Here is a 17,681-nt window from a genome sequence, read left to right as displayed (position 1 = left end):
TCTTTACATACTGTCCTCTGCACAGAGTAGGTCTACTTTATGTGGTGTATTGGCACACAGTAGCACAAGGACTAGTTACTGGCCCTTTCCCTTCATTCTGTCTTTTTGGGGGTCCTGATCCTTCTCACCTTCCTGTGGAACCCTCCTCTGCCCACCTCAGGCCCTCATCTGACATCCCGTTTCCTGGATGGAACCCTGAGCCCAGAGAGGGCAGGCACAGCCCACGTTCAGAGTGAGGATGGGCAGGACTCCACCCAGGCTCTCTCAGCTCTGCCCTCCGCTGTCTGTAACCAGTGCTTTCATGGACCCCTGCAGCCTCACCTCCCACTCCTCCACATGCCCTTGCCTGACGGGACTCCTTACCCCAGAGTCTGGTGTGGGTGATCCCCACGAGGCTGGTGTCTTCGTTCCTGCTCCCAGCACTCACGTCTCAACACAGGCCCTGGGCTGCCTGGGGGCAGGTCTTGAACTCCTGCCAGGCTGTGCTGTCCTGGGGCCAGAGCCTCCCTCTCTCTGAGCTTCCTGATTCTGCACTGAGAAATGGTGTATGACGCCCACCTGGCCCCTCATGTGGACAAGAGCCCAGGAGATATGTGGGGACAAGGCTTGGCCTGGCCTTGCTCACCTGGCACCTGAACTCTCAGTTGCAAACTTTCACCTCCCACACCCTGGACTGGGAAGGCCAGGGGCAGCTGTAAACTTGGGGCCCAGAGTCACCTTTGCCCGCCCCACAACTTGCCCACTCCACCCCACAAGGAAGGTGCTCAGTCCTGAGGATCCAGCATCCACACTGTGTGACCCTGAGCTGGTTCATAAGCCTCTCTTGACAACACTGGCTCCCCTCCCCCACCTCCCTCTGGGCCTCCTGCCAGGTGGGGAGGAGGTAAGCAGACAGGTGGAGATAGGCTGGCCCAGCCTGGCTCTGCCAGCCTCCCCAGGTGAGGGCCCAGGGGCTGAGAATTCCCAGGAGCAGGGGAGAGAAGGCTGTGTGCAGCTGCAGACAGGAGGTGTGGGCTGGGGTCCAGGGAAGGAGGTGCCGGCTTGGAGTGGGGAGGGCACTGCCCACTGCAGGGGTGGCTCCAGAGAGCAAGCAGCCCTGGAATTCCTGTAACTGGAGCCTCTGGCGGCCTCCCACTGATTCCCTTTGGGCCTTTCCTCCTTTGTCTCTCTTCCTCTTTATCTCTTCTCCTCTGTCTGTCTCTGTGTCTCTGTCTGTCTGTCTTTCTGTTTGTCTCTCTCTCTTCCTCTGGATTTCCATGGACCCCCTCCCCTCTCTGAGCCCTTCTCTGAGCCCTCCCTGCCCTGGCCCCAGCCCTCACCATTCCTGCCCCTCCCTGTCCTGTCCCTCACACCCTTGGTCCTTGCCCTCTTTGTCAGCTGTCTGTCTCTGCCTGGAGCTCACCAATAATTTTCTTTTCCTGGGCCCCAGGAGCTCGCCCTCCACCCCGTGTGCCCTGCAGGATGCCGCAGCTGAGCCTGTCCTGGCTGGGGCTCGGGCCCCTGGCAGCCTCCCCGTGGCTGCTCCTGCTGCTGGTCGGGGCCTCCTGGCTTCTGGCCCGCGTCCTGGCCTGGACCTACACCTTCTATGACAACTGCTGCCGCCTGCGATGCTTCCCGCAGCCCCCCAAACGGAACTGGTTGTGGGGTCACATAGGCCTGGTGAGTGTGGCAGCAGGAGGGGTCTGGGGCATCAGGGTGGATGTCCTGAGGGATCGGGAATGGGGCTCAGGGTTGGGCTGGGGTCTAGGAGAGCAGAAGTGAGAGGGAGGCCCAGGCAGCCCCTCCTTGCTCACTCACTCGTTCCTCTGCTCTGCCATCCCACGCCTTTCCCATGTCCTTGTGCCCCACCCCAAGCCTGCTCTGGATCCATCAGCACAGCACTGAGGGGCTCCCACGTCCTTGTCCCCCACACCAAGCCTGCTCTGGATCCATTGCCACAGCTCTGAGGGGCTCACAGCACAGGCTGCACAGAGCGAGAACCCCTGGCATTCCTAGTCTCCACCGCTGAGCTTAAGATGGCCTTGGGGGCCCTGTCCAGGGTCGGCTCTGCCTGGCCCGTTTCCTTGAGTCTGCTCACGCTGGGCTGCAGTTTCCCCACAGGAATTAGCTATGGCCTCCCCACCCCACCCACCGGGCACAGCTCCCCACCCCTTCCTGGGACCCCTTCCTCTCATCTGACTCTTCCCGCCAAGATGTCCCATTGGACCCCGTTGTCCAACCTGGAGGAACTAGGCCACTCACTTCCCTTTCAGAGGCCTGTTCCACTGCCTGCCCACACCCAGACCTTCAGCTTTCACTTGGCCCTGCTCATGCTTAATTAAACATTAATTGTCCAAGTACTTGTTATCTATCTCTCCACCTCTATGGCAGCTCTGGGAGCAGACATGGCAGGGTCAGCCCAGGGGCGGGTGGACAGCGGGCACTCACAGGAAGTGTTGATGACCTGGGTGGAGAACATGCCTTCGCCCCTTTCCATCACGGCCACAGAGCTGACCACCTGCTCCTCCCATCCCCTGGACCAACTGAGGGATGAGCACAGCTTGCCTTCCCTTCCCGGGGCAAGAGCCTCAGCTCGGGGGAGCACTTCCTGTGATTTTACTGTTCTCGTGACAAAGTTCAGAATGGGGATGTTCCAAAGCTCATCGTGAGGCATTCCTGGGATTCTGTGTCTTGGGATGTTCTCTGGGCCCTGGGGGCAGGGGGAATGCTGTGATTCCTGCTTTTCTGCCTCCTGCTCTGAGGGCTCAGCTGTGGGGGCTGGTCATGGACACTCTTCCCACCTCCAGCCCCTCTCGCTGTGTTACCTTGGCTGAGTGACTGTTCCTCTCTGGGTCAATTCATTGAAGTGCTTTGAGTGTTTGTCTCAGCACCCATGGGAGCAGGGAGGGGTCAGAGGTGAAAAGTTCAACTGCCTGGAGCATCAGGGGTATTTGTCAGGCTTGGGAATCCTGAAGGACTCGAGAGGACACTTTACCAGGAGCCAACTCTCCACTAGTTCCCATTTTAGAGGATACGGTCTCAGTTTTTTCACTTGTAAAACGCACTATTTATGTGTGTGTCCACCGTTCAAAAGAGACAGTCAGGAGGCAAGGTGAGAAACAGAGACAGACAGGACCCACTGTGAGAGACAGAGAGACAGACAGGACGCACTGTGAGAGACAGAGGGGCAGATAGGACGCACTATGAGAGATAGAAAGAGACATGATGCACTATGAGAGATAGGGAGACAGACAGGATGCACTGTGAGAGATAGAGGGACAGACAGGACACACCGTGAGAGATAGAAAGAGACATGATGCACTGTGAGAGCTAGAGAGACAGACAGGACACACTGTGAGAGACAGAGGGGCAGATATGACACACTGTGAGAAATAGAGGGACAGACAGGACGCACAGTGAGAGATAGAGAGACAGATAGGATGCACAGTGAGAGATGGAGAGACAGACAGGATGCTCTGTGAGAGATAGCGGGACAGGCGCGAAGCTGTGTGCACAGAGCCTGGCCATCAGAAGAGGTGGGAGATGCCCTCTGATTGATGCGCAGAGTTTACGTGTGTTCTCTGGGGTCTGCCTGGCCTGCTACATCCTTTGTCTGCAAACCCATCACCACTGGGGCAACCAGAGACATGTCAGGACTTTAAAAGGATGTGAGAATGAGCCCCTGGGTCTTCCTGAGTCCACCCTCCTGCCCACAAACCTCCCCCTTGAGCACCTCCCCCTGTGGGCGCCCCGGGGCTGCAATCACTCCCAGGATGAGGGAAATCCGTCTTCTGGAGCCAAGGTCAGACTCTGTGTGCAGAGCGTGTCTTTTCCCTGTGCCCTGGGTTGCACCCTTGGGACTTGGAGAGGCCTAGGGACCCTCCTGCCCTGAGAGGAAAGAAGCAGGAGGAAGCAGGGATTCCACCATCCCTGCAGAATCTGGACACAGCAGAGGCGGCAGGGGGACGGGCTGTGGCTGCTTCTGGAGAGTGACGGCCCCTCCTTGCTTGCAGGTCACCCGCACTGAGCAAGGCATGAGAGTCATAACTCACTGGTGGCCAACTACCCCCAGGGGTTTGTGACCCGGCTGGGCCCCGTCATGCCCATTGTCTTTCTCTGCCACCCCGACATGATCCGGAATGTCCTCAGCGCCTCAGGTACCCATGCAGAGCTTGTGGTGGTGGTGCCGTGGCACAACTGAGGGCTTCCAGCTGCTCCCTCCAAGCTTCTGTGCAGCCCCTGCAGGACCCCAGCCCTCTGCCCCTCTGCCACTCAGTCAGCTTCCTCTTTCCTTCCTGTTTTCACCAACCTGCATCTCACCGATCCTCCCTCCACTGCTGTTTGCCCCCTGCCCTGCTGTCCTGGGCACCCCTGGGTCCCCAAGAGTCCTGAATCCAAGGCCTTGTTCTACGGGAATCCCCACTCGTAGAGGACAGGTCTAGGCAGAGAGATTCTCCGATCTCAAGTGGTGAGGAATGGGCCAGAGGGAGATGAGTGAGGCAGCCCAGAGGAGAAGCAAGGTCTCTGCTGGGCCAGGCTGGAAGGCTTCCTGGAGCAGGGGTTTCTGTAACTGGGTCTGAAACAATGAGCAGAAATTTTCTAAAGCAGAGGGCAGAGGGGTGCCGTGGGCAAGATAGCATCTGAGGCCCCCTGCCAGGCCTGGCCTCAGCCCCACCCACCCCCAGGCCAGAGCTTGAGGGTTTGAGGCTGGAGCGGGATCTGGGCTGCTATTTTCATGACGTCCACCTTTGATGGGTTGATTCCTTCTACTCCCTCCTGTGGCTTGTCCTCTTCAAGCTCATGGCCCTCCTGCTCCAGGCCCCAGGAATCACTCCAAGCAGACCCCACCCCAGCCAGGCTCCCTTCTGCTGCCCCACTGCCTTTCTCACTTCCAGGCGGACCAGGCTGAACAGGGGAACAGGCAGCAGCCGACAGGGACCTTGGCTCCAACACCAAAATGCTGGGTGACTCTAGGCAGGTCCCCAGCTCTCTCTGGCTGCCAGGGTCTCTTTCAGCTGTGAGTGGTGGAATGTCTACCCTGTATGGTCTAAGCAAAGAAAGGGAGTTGACTGACTGTTCAGGCCAAGGATCTTGTCTTCAGGCATGGCTGGATCCAGGTCTCAGACAGTGTCATCAGGAGTCGGTCTTCGTCTGTTAGTTCCATGTCCCTTTGTGATGGCTTCACTCTCATGCTGGTCAAGATGAGTCCCAGAAGCTCAGCTCCCATGGAAACACAAGCTTATTCCAAACAGTTCCAGGAAGAGCTGCAGGACTCACTTTAGTTTGCCTGCTTAGGTCACAGGACCAGTTCCTCATACAGTCACTCTGACTCCGATTGCCCGGATCGGCAGGCATAGGGTTCTCAGATCTATTGTTCTGGGGTTCAAGGCAGTTCGATGGGTTAGAACTCAGGCCCTGGATTCAGACAGACCTGGGCTCAGGTCTCAGGCCCACCACTTACGACCTGGAAGGCTGTGGGCAAGTGACTTCATATTGTTCAGAGCCTCAGTCTCCTTATCTGGAAAATGGGGATAGGAGAGAAGTCAGGTGAGCATGGATTTGGGATTCAAATGGGGAAGTACCCTCTGTGTCCCTGTAACTGAGGGACCTCAGTTGTCATGTATGGAAGGTGTGGGGAGGGACCCCCAGAGGAGGATGAGCCACTGGGTGGGATTCACGGGGCTCAGGTCTGGGTCTCTGCCCTGCAGGTCCTTCCCTCTGGCCACCTGGAAGGGTGGTTCAGTTCCTCTTTGTTCCTCTCCAGATTCGGAGCTCGGAGGAAGGTCTCCTGTACACAGTGCCTGGCAAGGACCTATGGGGACGTGTGCTTCTGGTGGGTGGGGCCCTGGCATGTGGTCATCTGCATCTTCCACCCCACCTGCATCAAGCCGGTGCTCTTTGCTCCAGGTAGACACCCTGCTGACCACAGCTTGCCTGCTGCTGAGGTCTCTGTGCTGCCTTCAGCTGGGCAGGTGACCCGGTGCAGACAGGAGGGGCCGTGGTGGAGAAGACACTACCTCTGTCTTACCTGGATCCCCACTTGCCTGACCCCTGGTTGTGTCTGCTCACGCCGAGGCTGTGTCTGTGTGATGTCTGCTGTATGGCCATGTCTAGTCACATTTGCGTTTCCACCTGGGTCCTAGTAACAGCTGGTGCATGTTACACTTGGTTATGGCTGCTGGTGCATGTTACACTTTGTTACGGCTGGTGTATGTTACACTTGGTTACACAGTTACAGCTGGTCTATGTTACACTTGATTATACCTGGTATGTGTTACACTTGGTCACAGCTGATCTGCCCTACACTTGGTTCCACCTGGTGTATGTTACACTTGGTTATGGCTGGTATATGTTACAATTTGTTTACAGTGGGTATATGTTTACTTCTTGGATCAAATGGTGATGGTCTCAGTCATGTCTGGGGCTCGGCTGTGGCCAAGGACATTCGAGGTGTGTTGGAGTCTGTCTGGTCTTGTCTGTTGCCACCTGAGATTGTCTGGTTCTCCTGCTGGTCAGGTCTGGGCCACATTTGGGGTTTGTCTGAGGTCTGGGACCTCGGTCCTTCTGAGAAATGCCTGAGACCTTGTATGAGTCTTGTCTGAGGCAGGTCTTAGCATATTTCTGGGTCATGTCTGGTCCACATGTGTAACATTAATGGGACTGCATTTCAGTCCTATCTGTGAGATACACCGAGGTTATCTTCAGGTCCATGTCAGAGCACGTTGTATGATGTGAGGGTGTGTCATGCATTTTGTTTCATGTCAGGACATGTTAGTGCATGGTGGGGCCATGTCAGATGTCCCAGGAGATCTGAGAGAGTGTTGGGCAGACACAGTGTCCTAGGTCCCTGTAAAGGCATTTTGTAGAGTGCTGGGCTGTGCTCGGGTGTTTAGAACATGTTGGACCCCGTAGGAGCCATGCCGAGCCATGCTGGGGCGTGTTGTGCCATGTTGGGGTGCATCTAAGTACGTAGGGGTGTGTCTGTGGGCTCTGCCTTTGCTCTACTATGTGCTGCAGCCTAGTCTTGGCCCCCTTTGCCTCGCCGCTCCTCCCAGCTTTGTCTGCCCTTGCCCCACTCCTGCTATGCTGCTCCTGGAGGGGGAGTGCAGACCCCTGGCTGAGGCTCCAGCTTGCCTCAAAAGTCCCTCCCCTCCCCCTCTCCAAGGCCACTGATGGCTTATCTCTCATGTCAGCTGCCATCGCACCCAAAGACATGATCTTCTCCAGATTCCTGAAGTCCTGGCTGGGTGAGTAACTGCGTGTGAGGGGATTGGGGACAACCTTGGGGGGCAGGGGAAGGCCCTCCCTTGCTCACTCTCTGTGGCTGCCCCTACCAGGGGATGGGCTCCTGCTGAGTGGCGATTACAAGTGGAGCAGGCACCGCCGCATGCTGACACCCTCCTTCCACTTCAACATCCTGAAGTCCTACGTGAGGATTTTCAATGACAGTGTGAACATCATGCATGTGAGTCTCTTGAACCCAAGCTCCTACCTGGAGCTTCGGGGGCAATGGGCGCTCAGAGACATCTTGTCTGGAATTCTGGCTCTTCTGGGTAGCTTTGGGGCCATTGCTTCTCCTTTCTGAGCCTCGGTTTCCTCAGCTGTAAACTGGGGATAATGATCCTCACTTTGCAGGGTGGTCAACATGACGTAATAGACTCATGTCCCTGGCACATAGTAGGTGCTCATGTGCTAGTTTCTATGTTTCCCTCTCAGAAGCCTTGGAATCCTGAGACACTGTTGACGATAGTGATGAATATTGCATGTTGAGTCCTGAATATGGAGTAACAAACCACTTTTCAAGATATGAGGTTTCATTATTGCTAACAAGTCTATGAGTCAGTGAGCTTGTTCTTCTGGATGTGGATGGGGTCACTCACATATCTGTGATCAGCTGTGGGTCAGGTGCTTTGCTGTTCTGAGCTGAGTCCTCTCATGTGTTTGGGGCTTGGTTGGCTGCAGGTTGGTCTAGGATGCTCTCAGCTGGGACAATCCTCTCATGTGGTTCCCTCCCTCCCGAAGGCATTTCAGGCTGTTCACACAGCAGAGGCCAGGTTCCGAGAGGCTGAGAGGAAGCTGCAATGCCTCTTGAGACCTAGGTTTAGGATGATCACTCGTCATTTTTACCACATTGGCCAAAGCAAGTCCAAAGGCCAGCCCAGAATGAAAGGGTGGTGAAATGGGCTCCTCCTGCTCATGGAAGTTTCTAGGCACTTTGCAAAGGGTGGTTGTAGGGAGGTGAAGCATTGGAGGTGGGGGTTTTGTGAAGTGCCTGGGACTTTTCCATACTTGCAAGCTGACAAGTAAGCTCGTTACTGTTTTGTGGATCCTGCCAGAAGACACGAGACTCCTGAATCACAGACAAAGGACAGTTTGCTCTTACTTTACAACTCATGGCTCAGCAAGTGGCATGTGCCTATTGTTAGTTTGCACTCTTTCTCCAAATCACAAAATCCCATGAGGATGGCACAGGTGGGCTTCCATGGATGCCTGCTCATGCAGTAGGTTTTAATGCACAAGAGGAGTACTAGATTTAGGGACAGTGTGAGTTTCATAGCAATTGGAAGCAAGCCTGATATTTGCCCAGGGGGAGACATTTCCTCTTCCCTCCACATTGTTTGCTGCAAACACAACTCTGAGAAATGGTCCAGGTAAAGAACATCAGGGCCTTGTGTTTTTGGCATACCCAGCAAGAATGTGCAGGGTGCTCAGGGCCCATGGAGGACTACCGCTACCAACATAGGGGACAGTCTCCTAGACAATTTATAACAATAAGATGATGAAAGCTAGCATTTATTGACCACATTCTATATGCCAGAGGTTACATGGCAATTCCATGATGTGTGCTGTCTAATTTAATTTTCACGGCCCTATGAGGTGGAGATTCTTTTTCCCCATTGCAGATGGTGAAACTGAGGCTGAGAGAGGTTAGGGAGTTGCTCGAGTTCACACAGACGGCAAGTGAGCTAACAAGTGGAGCTGGGATTCCAACCTGGTTTGTCTGACAACAAAGCATGTTATCAGACCTGTCACTGAGGATTTGACAAGTGGAGCCCAGAGGAAGGCAGTGAGCTGGCCAAGGGCACACAGAGTGTAGCAGGCAGAGCCAGGACTGGAACACAGGTCTCCTGACCCCCAGCTGTGGGGTCTTCATGTCCTCACAGTAACAGTGTCTACTAGCACTCATGCCTGGTCCTCCAGGGGACAGGTGCCTGGGGCCAAGAGGCCGGGTCAGGGGAGCCCATCCTGGTGTTTGGTTGGGGCGGGGCTCAGGGGAGGCCAGTCCCAGCCCCGGCTCTGCCCCTTCTGTGTCCAGGCCAAGTGGAAGCGCCTGGCCTCAGAGGGCAGTGCCCATCTGGACATGTTTGAGCACATCAGCCTCATGACCCTCGACAGTCTGCAGAAATGTGTCTTCAGTTTCGACAGCAACTGCGAGGAGTGAGTCCTTGCCCAGGACCTGGGAACATGGGCCATAGAGGCAAGAGAATAGATGGAGGGAGGACTGACCCCGACAATCAGAAGGGCCTTCCTGGGTGAGAAGGGTCCAAGCTGGACACCAAAGTGCAGGAAAGGGAAAAAACAGAGAGCAATCCTTTTGGGTAGGTAGAAATGTTTGATACAGGACTGGAGGCTAGGATGAGCAGAGCGTGTGCAACAATGAGGAGATGCCTGGGAAGCGAGGTTGGAGGTGTAGGCTGGGGTAGATCTTAATGACATTCAAAAGCCAAGCAAACGGCTATGAACTTGATCCTGAGGTTTCCAGGGAGCCATGGAAGGTGTTTGAGCTGATGAGGGTCATGGTCAAAGCTGAGCTTGAAGGTCTGACTCTAGAGAAGACAGACTGTCATGTAGACACATGTGGTGTTGACACTGGATGCATGGACACTCAGGAGGGTCTAGGTCCATTGTCAGTTGGGAGAGGACAAGGTCTGAGCTGTGTGGACGGTTTTGGAAGGAGAAGGGGCAGATACTGGTAGGAGAGAGAGGAGAGAAGCGTGATGTCTCAGCTGTGCCTTGGGCACCTGGCACATGGAGGCAGCTCACAGAGACTAGGAAGCAGGGAGAGAAGAAAGACTGCAGATCCATGTCTCCTGAATCATCCCCACCATCCATCTGTGGGGCCATCTGTTCCAGGAGACTCAGTTTCCCCATGGGTGGTAGGGCCTGGTTTCTGGTGAGAGGTGCTTCCTGGGCTTCAGGTGAGCTAAGTCGTTGCCTCTCTTCATGCCCGCATCCTGCAGGAAGTCTAGTGAATATATTTCTTCCATCTTGGAGCCCAGTGCCCTTGTGACAAAGTGGAATGTGCAGATCTTCCTGTATGGACTCCCTGTACCACCTCACCCCTGACAGACGGTGCTTCCGTAGGGCCTGTCGCCTGGTACACGACTTCACAGATGCCATCATCCAGGAGTGGCACTGCACCCTCCCCGATCAGGGTCTTGATGACCTCCTCAAGACCAAAGCTAAGGTCAAGACTTTGGACTTCATCAATGTGCTCCTGCTGGCCAAGGTGGGCTTCTCTGGGATCTGAATTCAAGAGGGATGATAGACCTTGATTTCAAATGTCAGATAGGTGAACTTGGACTTGATCCAGAGGGCAGTGAGGAGGCATGGAAGGTGCTTGAGGAAGGGAGGGATGGGTCAGGAGTATGTTTTAGAGATGACTGTGTGGAATGCAGGCTCCGGGGGACTGCTGAGTCTGAAACTGATGCTGGGCAGGGCCTGGGACTTTACTTAATACATTAGTCATATATAGATAGACATATAACTAACTTATTAAGTCTAATATACATATATTAGACTACACATATATATACCTCAGAAGCCTGGGTCAGAGCAGCCCACGAATTGCTCACAGCAGTAACAGTAGCCAGAGCAGAAGTGTGGCTCTGGTTCCCCATTCCCAAGTTCCTCTGAGGGTGACGTGATGCTTTTGCCTGTGCGTGCCACCATGCTTGCATCATGAGAGAGGTGTCCCCACAGTATGAACCTTGGAACTTACGAGGGCTGACTCATCTGTCCTATCTTCCTTATGGTGAGAGAGACAAGGAGAGGAGGAGAAACAGGATGTTCTGGAATAGAAGCAGATCTTCAGTGAGAAGGCAAATTTTGTAGGTTCTGTAGAGTTATCTCCAGGGGAGATAAGGAATCTCCCAGAATGTGAGCAAATGGCTCTGGAGCGATGGTCAATCTCTAAATTCCAAGGCAAGTTGCCAGTCAATCATCCTGCAGCCTGGGTTGCCAATAAATTTTTCTCAGAAAGCCCTCATCACATAGGACAATGGAAATGTTCATGGATCATCGATTTGCCCCACCAGGGACAAGAGAGGAGGCGAGGATGCCAAGGAGGAGGCCTGCAGGGTAGGGCCTCTGGGGATAGGGACCAAGGGAGGTCCAGGAGTGCAGGGTTGGCTTGGGGTCCTGGGTGGATGATGGAGCTTCAGAGATTGCCTCAGGGCCCCTAGGAACTGGTGATGTGGGGGGTCTTGCTTTCTCTCCAGGATGAAGACAGGAAGGAACTGTCAGATGAGGACATCCGAGCTGAAGCTGAAAGCTTTATGTTTGCAGGTGAGAATACAGAAGGGGAAGGGGTCTCTCTATTCCAGGGATTTGGTTGGTGGACCCGGGACCAGCCCATAGTCCCCCATCCTCCCTGAGGGCATTAATCAGGGTGCTGAAGCCGCCCAGAGACCCAAAGCTGTCTGGCTGCCTCTCAGGACATGACACCACAGCCAGCGGCCTCTCCTGGGTCCTGTACAACCTCGCGAGGCACCCAGAGCACCAGGAGTGCTGCCGGCATGAGGTGCGAGAGCTCCTGAGGGACCACGAGCCTAAAGAGATTGAGTGGTGAGTGCAGGTGCACATGGTCTGTTTCTGAAACCCTCTCCTTGGCTCTGCTCCCCAGCTGGGAATGGGAAGGTCTTATCGTCCATTCTGTGATTTTTGCTTAGTGGGAATAGGAGCAGAGCCCAGAGGTGGGGTCAGGTACCCAACGCGGGTCGTTAAGGACAGGGAAAAGCCTTCTGAGTAGAAGATCTGGGTGGCTGAGTGAACTAGTGACAATGTGTGAGGGCAGATCATGCCCCTCAGGACATGTTCAGAGAGTGAACCTCCTTTCTGCTCCCTTACTTTTCTGTCTGAAACCACATTCTTTCAAACATCTGCACCGCCTGGATGTTTGCTGGGCTCCTAACTCCTATCATATTGTTCAGTCCAGGGTTCACAGGGGACACCTGAGGATTGAAGTCACTCAACTCTTGCCCACGAACACCTCCACCTTCATCCATCCAGTCCCCTTTTGGCAAACACTGCCACACTGCCTGCCCATCCCCAATTCTGTGCCATCCCCAACTCTTCCCAGCCGTATCCTGTGTCCTGGAGACCTGGGAAGCACCCAGGCCTGGCCTGTGCCTTCCAGGAGCTCCCAGCCTGGAGGGGGATCGTCCCAGGTCAGGACACTCCCAGTCCACATGGGCAGGGCCTGTGTTCAGAGCAGGACAGGCAAGACTGAGGGTGGAGAGAGTTCTCAGCTGAGACCTTGAATGCTGATCAGTAGACATTTGGGTGTAGTTGTGTGCGGTTCTGTCAAGAAGATAGTGTGGGCAAAAGTGATGGGGAGGGGAAGGGCACAGGGAGAGGGGGAGGGAAGGTAGCAGAGAGGGAAAGATAAAGAGAGACAAAGAGGAGGAGAGAGGGATAGAAGGGAGGAGGGGGAAGGAGAGAGAGAGAAAGGAGAGGGAAGGAGGGAGCAAGAGAGGGAGAGAGAGAGTGGGGGATGGAGGGACAAAGGAAGGGAAGGAGACGGGAAGGGCGGGAGAAAGAGCGAGAGAGACTAACTCATGGTGAGATGAGGCTGGGAGATGGCAGGAGAGGCTGGTTGTGGAAGACTTTAGTGAAATGTTAAGGGCTCCATTTTTAACTCAAAGGCAATGGGGAACCAAGGAAAGTGTTTGAGCAGGAGGAGGACAGGTGAGATCTGGGTAGCAGAGAGAGATTTCCAGGGCTAGGGGGGCCTACTGGAGAGGACAAGCTGTAGGATCGGGCTCAGGGAGGAGATCCGAGGCCTGAGCCAGGCCAGGGGCTGGGGGATGGTGAGGAGACGTTGGACTGGACAGGCGTTTTGGAGGAAGTGTTCACTCCAAGTCCTGCTCAGCACAGCGGTCCTGTGAGGTAGGGAAATACTTTTATTCTTTTTAATCCAAGACTTAACCAAAATTATGCACTTGGTAGAAAAGAAGAGTGCAAAAGAGTTTATAATAAAAATTAACTTCCTTCTTAATCCACACCCCAGCAACAACTCCTGTCAAGGATTTCCTGTACCTCCTTTTAGAAGACATCTATCCTTATATCCACGTTTATATGATTCCTCTCTTTCTGTCTCTGTCCAGGTGGGAGTTCAGGACTGCACATTGAAAGTGTAACTTTGAACTCTCTACGTTTTTACAAAAAATGAGTTTTGGAAAAGTAGTTTTGAATGAGATAAACGATGATGAGAACAAGTTCTTATGGCACTAAGCGAGACATTACAGGGAAGACTAGTGTTATCCTTGACACCGTAAGTTTGGTTAACATCCATCACTACACACAGTTATAAACTTTTCTTTCTTGTGATGAGAACTTTCAAGATCTACTCTCTCAGTAGCTTTCAAATATGTAATACAGTATTGTTAACTAAACTCACGTGTTGCACCTTACATCTATTTGGGTACTTTTGGCTAATTTTCACAAAGTCAAATTTGTCAGAATTTTCTTTTGCAGCCATTCCCTCCATGCGTACCCTAGGGTTCTGTGGGCTTCCTTTACCAGATGTGAAGTTTTCGCTTATTCACGTGTCTGTCTCTGAGCTCTCTATTCTGTTCCATGGGTCTATTTTCCCATCATTGAAGAGGTGCCACACTGTTTTTTTCAGTACTGCCTGTTTGTGATAGGTCTTAATATCTGGTAGAGTTCCTTCTCTTTCATCTTTCAATTTTAAATTGACCCAGCTCTTCATGACCTTTTATTCTTCCAGAAGAAAACTTTTAGAGTAAGTTTACCAAGTTTCTGAAAAGGTCAGGTGGATTTTCATTTGAATTGGATATACTCTGCTGGTTGACGTGAATGTATGATTGGCCTGTGGAAAACGGATTATTGCACAATATTAACACACACTATCCCAGAGTGTGGAATGGATATCCATTTCTGGATATTCAAAATATCTTTAGTCACCTAATAGAGTCGAACGTTTTTGCATAGAGATTTTTTGCATATTTTGTTAATATAACCCTTAGAATCTTTTGTTGCTACAGTGAATCATATCTTCTATTTGGACTGAAAGAAGTTTATAAATTCATTTGGAATATAAAGATTTCACTTTCATCGCTGTTTAATTCAGATTTTATATTATTATTATTATTATTATCATCTTTTCTTTTATCTTTTCTAACTGGTTGTTATTTCTACATAGAAAAGCCAATCATTTATGTAAATAAATTTTGTGCCTACTGAACAGAGTAAATGCCAAATAGCGAGTCTTGTGTCAGTAGGAAAAATCACGATCATTTAATTAAAGCTCTTGGAACAACTGGGAAGCTACCTGGAAAACAGTTAATTCAACCTGCTTCTCACATCTCATAACAAGATAAGATACAGATGAATCAAAGATTGAAAATAAACAATAAAAGAGTCTAAAAGCTCTAGAGGAAACCATGGAAAATTATTTTATAGTTCCAGGGTGGGGCAGGTGCTATTTTTTATTTCTGGTGAGTGAGATCCGCTCTGAGCTAGCATCTCTTGCCAATCTTCCTCTTTTTTTGCTTGAGGAAGATTTGCCCTGAGATAACCTCTGTGCCAGTCTTCATCTATTTTGTATGTGGCGTGCTGCCACAGCATGGCTTGACAAGTAGTCTAGGTCCCCACCAGGGATCCTGGCCTCCGTCCCGGGGCTGCCAAAGTAGAGGAGGCTGGACTTAACTGCTATGCCCTGGGGCTGGCCCAGGAAGGCCGTATTTTTGACACAAATCCCAGGAGACAGACACGAAGAGATTGATATATTGTTAAATGAAAAAGATACAGAGCAGTGTATAATATATAGTATGCTACTATATAATTATCTTTAACTTTTTATTGAGATTATGATAGTTTACAACCTGACTATGTAATTTTTTTTAAAGATTTTTTATTTTTTCCTTTTTTCTCCTCAAAGCCCCCCAGTACATAGTTGTATATTCTCGTTGTGTGTTCTTCTAGTTGTGGTATGTGGGACACTGCCTCAGCGTGGTCTGACGAGCAGTGCCATGTCCGCGCCCAGGATTTGAACCAACGAAACACTGGGCCACCTGCAGTGGAGCGTGCAAACTTAACCACTCGGCCACGGGGCCAGCCCCTCGACTATGTAATTTTTTAAGATGCAAAAATCGCAACTCTAGAAGGATACATAAAAAAATAATCTCAGCAAACTGTAAGGAGTGTAATGAGTGGTGTTGGGCCATAGGGACGGTATGTTGTAGTTTTCCAATGTAGAACCAGTTAACTGTATCAGCTATTAAAAATTCAAATCACAGCACAACAAGAAAGGGGTTGAAGAAAAAGAATTCAGCCCCCTTACCGAATTTTCACTGTTTATAAAATTTTGTCGTGGATTCTCTTCTGTTGTCTAAGCATAAAATCACTCTCTGACAAAAATGACACAATTACCCCCACATTTCAAACTGCATTACATCCTTTTTTCCCTTGTCTAATTGCATTAGCTCGTATCTCTAGTACGATGATAAATAAGAGGAAAACATTGGATCTGCTTCTGTTGCTTCTTTCTTACTTATCTGCCTTTGATTTTGGTCTCTTGCCGTAGAGAATATTTTATTTTTATGCCAATTTGTAAACCTTTTCATGGTTGACATTTGGATGCTGTGTTTTGCTCAGAAAAGCTTTTAAAAATATCTGACTAAATTTTCTCTGTCTGGCACTGTGTAATATTGCTTTTCTTTCTTTTATTTTCAAACCACTGTATTGAGGTATGGGTAATATACAAAAAGCTGTACACATTTAATGTGCACAACTTAGTGAGTTTGGAGATGTGTGATCCATCTGGAATTTTTTTTTGTTGTAGGGAGAGAGGGTCTACCTGGGCAGGAGGAGGGCTGAGGGGTCTCTGTTTTGGCTTCCTGGGTAATTATTGGGCGGTTTCCTTAGGGACGACCTGGCCCAGTTGCCCTTCCTGACCATGAGCATCAAGGAGAGTCTGTGGTTACATCCCCCCGCCGTGAGCATTTCCCGATGCAGCACCCAGGACATTGTGCTCCCAGATGGCCGGGTCATCCCCAAAGGTGTCCTCAACGTCAAGGGGATGAGCATCTGGGCAGGAAGAGGGGCCAGTCTGCCAGGAGGGGACCTCTTCCTGACCGGCCCTTTCTCTCCCACAGGTATTATCTGCCTCATCAGTATTTTCGGGACCCACCAGAACCCATCCGTGTGGCCAGACCCTGAGGTGCTGCCTCCCCCAACACTCATCCTTGTCTGCTCCTCTAAGGGGACCCAGGGGAGGGCGCAGGGTTCTGACCTGGCAAATCAGACATCACCTCCCCCCATCATACATACGTCTGACTCTCCAAGGCTGGCGGTCCCGGGAGACCCCACCCAGCAGCCCTGTTTTGGCCTCGCCCCCAGGTCTATGATCCCTTTCGCTTCGACCCAGAAAACACCAAGGAGAGGTCACCTCTGGCCTTTATTCCCTCCTCAGCGGGGCCCAGGTGAGGGCGGCAGGCATCTGAGGTGGGGATGTGTTGATGGGGGCGGGGGTCTGGGACTGAGATCCCAACATGACTGTGAGGGCGGGAAAAGGGGAAAACTGAAGATGGGCAGAGTTCCAACTCTCCTTCCCTGCCGCCCAGGAGGTTATGGGTAATGGTCTGGGGCCTGGGGTCCGCGGTGTGCTCAGAGCCCCTGCCCCCTGTCTGTTGGTCTGAGCTCGGGCTGAAGTGTGGGCCAGGCCCAGGGGATGTGCAAGCCCTCGTGGGGGGTCCAGGCTTCTCTCTGCTTTCTGGTGGGGATGGGGTTCCCAGGACAGGTTCTGGCGCAATGGTGCGGGGATGAGGGTCCGGGCGCCGTCGAGCCCTGACTCCTGCCTGTAGGAACTGCATCAGGCAGACGTTCGCCATGACGGAGATGAAGGTGGTCCTCGCGCTCACGCTGCTGCGCTTCCGCGTTCTGCCGGCCGGGGAGGAGCCACGCCGGAAGCCGGAGCTGATCCTGCGCGCCGAGGGCGGACTGTGGCTGCGGGTGGAGCCGCTGAGCGCGGGCCCCCAGTGACCCACGGCCTCCCGACCCGGGATCCACCCCGACCCCACACCTCGCTGTGCAGATTCCCAGGAATAAATCTGTGCTGTCACCTCTGCCCCAGCCTATCGGGAGCCAGCAGGGGGCGGTGGTGGCTGCGGGGGATGGGGAGGGGCCGTGGTGGGTGGAGGCGGGGCCGGTGTCTCGGAGTCCGACACCCTGCCTGCCTCTCCCGCTGACCACAGGGCCCCACGCCGCTCGAGGGTTCTTGTAGAAACCAACGAGGGACTTCATCCTGTGCGCAGTAGGGAGCTGTGGGAGGTGTCTGAGCAGGAGGGGGCCAGGGTGGAGGACGGACGTAAGGGGCACATTTGAGGCTCTGAGTCACGGAGGAGAACCTGTGCTCTGAGCACTCTGACCTCGGTTCCCTCTCCTAATATACCCAATCT

At 52.8% G+C, this 17,681-nt stretch overlaps 1 pseudogene; it reads left to right on the top strand.

Moving 5' to 3' along the window:
• The first annotated feature begins 885 nt into the window (after nt 1–885).
• On the top strand, nt 886–17,392 carry LOC106844132 (cytochrome P450 4F11-like; annotated as a pseudogene).
• The last annotated feature ends 289 nt before the right edge of the window (nt 17,393–17,681 follow it).

The sequence above is a fragment of the Equus asinus genome, chromosome 10, assembly GCF_041296235.1.
Source record: "Equus asinus isolate D_3611 breed Donkey chromosome 10, EquAss-T2T_v2, whole genome shotgun sequence".
NCBI lineage: Eukaryota > Metazoa > Chordata > Mammalia > Perissodactyla > Equidae > Equus > Equus asinus.
The sequence above is the reverse complement of the archived record's forward strand: the minus strand, read 5'-3'. Positions and strand labels throughout refer to the sequence as shown.